The following is a 5,497-nucleotide window of genomic DNA, read 5'->3' on the forward strand; positions in this document are numbered from 1 at the left end:
GTGGGAGTGCCAGTGATGCTGAAGAGGGGCGTGTAACGTGCTGCGTTCAGGTGTCCCTCGGAAAACTAGTGTAACGTAACTACAGTATTCACGCCCCTTTATTTATTTATTTATTTTTTGCAATAGGCTAATTATTAAAAATTGGAAATTCCAATGCTGACAAAAGTGCTGGGACAATTTAACATCGTTAACTAATAAAGAATAAAAGAAATAATACTATAATTATAATAATTAGGCTACAAATGTATAGCAATAAAAAGTTTTTTTTTCTATGGGTACTTGTATCACATACAAGATCAATTCATAGTGTGTGTAATATTAGCCAAAATTATTTAAAGATCCCCTCCAGACACGTTTCAAAAGTAGTCTGCAGTGGTGGAAAGTAAGTACATTTACTTGATTACTGTAGTTAAGTACATTGTTGAGGTGCTTGTACGTTATTTGAGTATTTCCATTTTATGCTACTTTATACTTCCACTGCACTACATTTCAGAGGGAAATATTGTACTTTCTATTCCACTACATTTATTTGTAAGCTTTAATTACTTTTCAGATGAAGATAAAACCAGTGGTCTCCAACCTTTTTGGCTTTTGACATCTTATTAAAAGCAGTGTGTAGTCGGGGTCACATTTCAGATGTCTATAAATTGTTAACAGCTCCACCAAATAGTGATTTTTCCCTCTAAATTTCTCACATGGTTTCATTTCAGTAAATGTTCAAATGATCCAATATTTCACAAAAAATCAAAGATTAGGGAGAAAGTCCCAAAACGAAAACAGATTTGTGTACCAGAACTTTGTTTTTTTTCTTCTTTCCTCTCCCATTAATCATCTCACGATCTTTCAGATTTATCTGGTGACCCTTTGGAGGGGCCCGACCCCTAGGTTGGGAACCACTGGACTAAAATAGCTAACTGTATATAAAGTAGTTGAAACTAGCTCCACCTCCAGCAGCTACAACAGTAACATGCTGCTCTAACACTGATGCTTCAGTATTAATAATCTAATGATGTCATATATAATAATATATCAGTCAGAGGGACCAAACCACTACTTTTACTGCAATACTTTAACTACTACTTAACTTAACCAAAAACAAAAAGCTTAATTACCTCATAAAAATTCTTTAAATTACACTTACCCCTCTCCCTCAATGACAAATCCTGAATCTATGAATATGCAAATGTTTTTCATTTCAAAAGTTTTACTGCTGGACATAAGGTGTATCCTACTTCACTGTAAAATTAACTCTCAGTGTTTGTGCACCGGAGGCTTCAAATTTCGTCATCACACTCGTGCAAAGTGCATGATGTCATAAATCCTGCTCGTAGGTACGTACCTTAAACTCAGATTTTCGGTGAACACAGGGAAACTTTCCTCTTTCAGCAAATGAATGTGGAAACAAACTCTGCACCTAAAATATTCAGCACAGAGAAGAGAACAACATCCAAGTGATGTAACAATAACCAAAACACATTTCTGAGTGGAGGAGGACATTAAAGGAATAGTCTTGGCCAAACAATGTGGTTATTTTCTTTTTCCCTTTTTTTTCCATTGGTTTGTCAGATAAAAATAAAACACAATTCATTTTTGGTATATTTGTGGTCAGATGGACTGGAAACATTTCTTAGCATTCAACAACTACACTCTCTCCATCCCACAAGAAAATACTTATTTTCTGTAAAATTATATTTAGGCTACCTATATTCTCTTAGTTCTCTGAAACAAATTAAAAAAAAGTGTATAAGGCTGATTAGTTTATGGAATTATTTTGGTTGCAGACGTATGATTTTATTCACAAATATAGTGAGTGTGCTGGTTACTCCAAAGGGTTATGAAAAGCTATGATTTAGAGGTGTAATCTCTTTTCTCTTTGTAAACCTCCATTACTGACTCCAAAGAGCCAATGTAAACTTGAATTTTACACAATGACGTAACAGACTTGAAGTCAGATTTTGTATTTTTCCATTTTCTGATGTTGATGTCTGGGTAAAAAAAATATAATTTTCTTTTTGATTAAAGTATCCTGTTGTTGCAAAGGTTAACACGACTCATTAAACTTTAGGGAATTACATAAAATATCATTGCATCATATTCTATGTATAACCAGTCAGTGCATTTGCACATTAACAATTTAAGTTTGAGAGGGATCACTGTGTTTTCTGCACCTTCTGTCAGTGTGTAGCCAAAAATATACTGACATATTTTGACATAGTCTTTTTCAGAAAATAATCTTGATACTTTATGAATCTGATCATTTTACTGGGTAATGCAAAACAAAATAAATCAGGCCACAGTTTTCAGTATGTGGGACATCGACTCAAACCAAAACTAAACTTCAGAACACAAGATGTAACCAAAAATATGCTTCATCTCGAGTCTGTATAATTATTCACTGGTTGGAAATGTGATGTAGCCTAAATATCCAAACAAATGAGACCCAGTTTGTGAGGAACAAGTCTGACAAAAAAAAATGCAGCGAGTTCAGGTTTCATTCTGTTTTTTTTTTCTTTTTTTTGGCATCTATTCATCTGTTTTCCTCCAGAAAATAAAAAAGTAGGTCATGGTGTGTGTAGCCTTCATTTGCCTAATGAGCTGTGAGTGGAAAAGTTTCTGTTCCAGTTCCAATCTTTCTTTATCCAATATGCTTTCAACATAGACGCCTGAGGCAGAGAACAGAGAACACTTTAAGACCAGAAAATGGTATAAATGCCCTTCACTGGCTGTGATGAAATGGACTTTCACATCCTTTTACAGGATTTAAGTTACAGCAGCTTATTTTATTGCAAACATTTCTGCCAGAAAAGGGCTAATGAAAAGTTTGAAATGAAAATAATAAGAAATTCTCACTGTAAATCAAAATTATAAGATGCTAATTTAGAATTTTTACCAGAATTAAAAGGTATTGCGTCATACGTGTAAATACTAAGTCAGAATTTAATTTTGGACATAAAATTAAAGTCTGATGCTGGTGGAGGTGGATGCTGGGGTGGAGGTTGGTCTTGGGCCCAAATACTAGGGATGTGCAGAGGGCCCAGTATTTATATTTGTATATGTATTTGTTGAGGCAGCAAAATTATTTGTATTTGTATTCAAATAAAAGTGGAAAGAGTCTTAAAAATCCTATTTTTGTTTTTATTACGCTTTTAATTTTAGAAAATCAAAGTGTTACAGGAAGTGTTCATGAAGTGCTCTCTTGGGAGCACTTCATTTGTGTCAGTAGTTCAGCTTTATCTCTGGGGAAGACCCCAACTCCAAGAGTGATGTTCAAATTGGAAAATGTGCGTCATGTAGCAGGTGGATGTGACTCCCCTCGTTGAGACCATAGACTGTATAAAAATATGGACGTAGTTACCGTGACTTCACCCGTTGGTTTCTGAAGAGCGGTTTTGAAGCTCAAACTGAGCCGCTCCGGCTGTCGCCATCTTGGCAGTACATGACTCTGCCTAACTCCCAGCCAATCAAAAATGGGCAGAGATGCAGGCCGATTGGCTGAAACAAGCCACCTAGCGGCTGGTGGACCTGTCACTCAAAGCAACCATGTCCTTCATTATGCATAACTTTACGGCTTAATAACATTTTAACGGATGAGTTATATAAAATTCACCCCCCTGTACAGTTGTCATGAAAGGGGAAATTAGCTATAGAGACCAAAACCATTGTTTGTACCAGGCTGTAAACATGTTTATTTCTGCTGTAAAGTTGGGCATTTTAACATGGGGGTCTATGGGGATTGACTCGCTTTTGGAGCCTCAAGTGGTCATTCAAGGAACTGCAGTTTTTGGCACTTCCGCATTGGCTTCATTTTTCAGCCCCTGAGGTTGCCGCTTTTTTTTCTTCCTGAAAACAAATAAGTTTTAAAATATTTGTATGAAACAAATATTTGTAAAAAAAAAAAAACACTGTTTGTGCTTTGCCGAATAACGTATTTGTATACGGGCACACCCCTACCAAATACATTTCTGATCTGCTTGTACCTTGTGAAGCACCCAGACCCCTCAGGTCGTCTGGGACAGGCTTACTCACTGCTCCCAGGATCAGAACTAAGTCAGGTGAAGCAGCCTTTAGTTTCTATGCTCCGCACCTGTGGAACAAGCCTCCTAAATACCTGAGATCTGCCAGAACTGTCAGTTCATTTAAATCAGGGCTGAAAACAGTACTGTTTACTGTAGCGTTCCAATAAATTAGATATGTACTATCTTGTTAATCTTTAACTACCTATCTGCTTGTTTCTGTTTTGGTGTTTTTATTGTTGTTTACATGCAATCTTAATGTCTTTGTGCTTTTAATGTCTTTTTAATGCAATCTTAATGTCTTCTTACTGTCCTATTATCTTATTTTCAGTGTATGTTTATATGCCCTAATAAAGCACTCTGAATTGCATTGTGTCTGAATGGTGCTATATAAATTACATTACCTTACCTTGTGTGAGCAGTGTGATTGATTGATTGATTTGTTATCAGAAGATTATTTTGAGATTTGTCTTGTGTCCCAAACAACACAAACACTGCTATGATTAAAAGAGCGAGTTGGATATATGTTGCAGTGAGAGGAGTCCGCCATGAGAGCGTGGAGGAAACACAAGCTCACAACCTCCTCGACTTCACACGCTGTATTTGACATTTGACTTGTGATGTGATCATCATTTCATTGACTATATTTACTCCCCCCCCGTTGCAGCTGGAGCTCTTCAATGTTTCACTTGCACAGATGGGCGGTGTTCAAACACAGTGCCAGTAACATGTTCCTCATCAGCGATAATATGTAGAGCAGCTTCTATTCAAGTTAGTCATTTGTTCATACCAGCCACACCAGTATGATTCTCCATTGAATCATGCCGTATGTATTTATTATGTAAGTCCTGGCATTTGCATTATTCTTTTGCTCTGAGCCACACTGGTTTTATGACAGTGTTCTTGCAAACTGACAGACAGATTGCAGGGTGTGGAAGGTTGTCACAACTAGACAAAAATGTTATTATATAGGTCTAAGGTGTGTATTATATTATTAAATTAACATAATGTGTGTATTATAATAATATAAATTATTAAAGAAAGAAAGAAATTCCAAAACCAAGGCACAAAGACTAATTTCATGGGAGAGTTGTTATTTCACAATACTCTCATGTTGATTTGAATCTACCATTATCACTGTATAAGCAATGTTAAGTAGCTATTCATCTTTGCAGGACTTTTCTATTGCAGATTTATGAGTGATGTGTTTAAATAGCTTCCATTTATTATTATTTGTTATTCCATTTATTGAAACCTGAGTACAATCACATACACACATACTAAGAACCAACCAGTGTCCAAGTAGCTACCTGATGATCCCTGTGCAACAAACTGCTGGATCTGCTCACTGTATATACCTTCAGTGGCTGTAAGATATTATTATTTCTGTTATATACTTCCAACAATCATGTGTTTAAAACAACAGGATGCATTTACTTTTTAAGGAATAGTAAACTTATAGAAATAAAAAACTTAATAGCAAC

This window comes from Thunnus maccoyii, chromosome 7 (genome assembly GCF_910596095.1).
Source record: "Thunnus maccoyii chromosome 7, fThuMac1.1, whole genome shotgun sequence".
Classification (NCBI taxonomy): Eukaryota; Metazoa; Chordata; class Actinopteri; order Scombriformes; family Scombridae; genus Thunnus; species Thunnus maccoyii.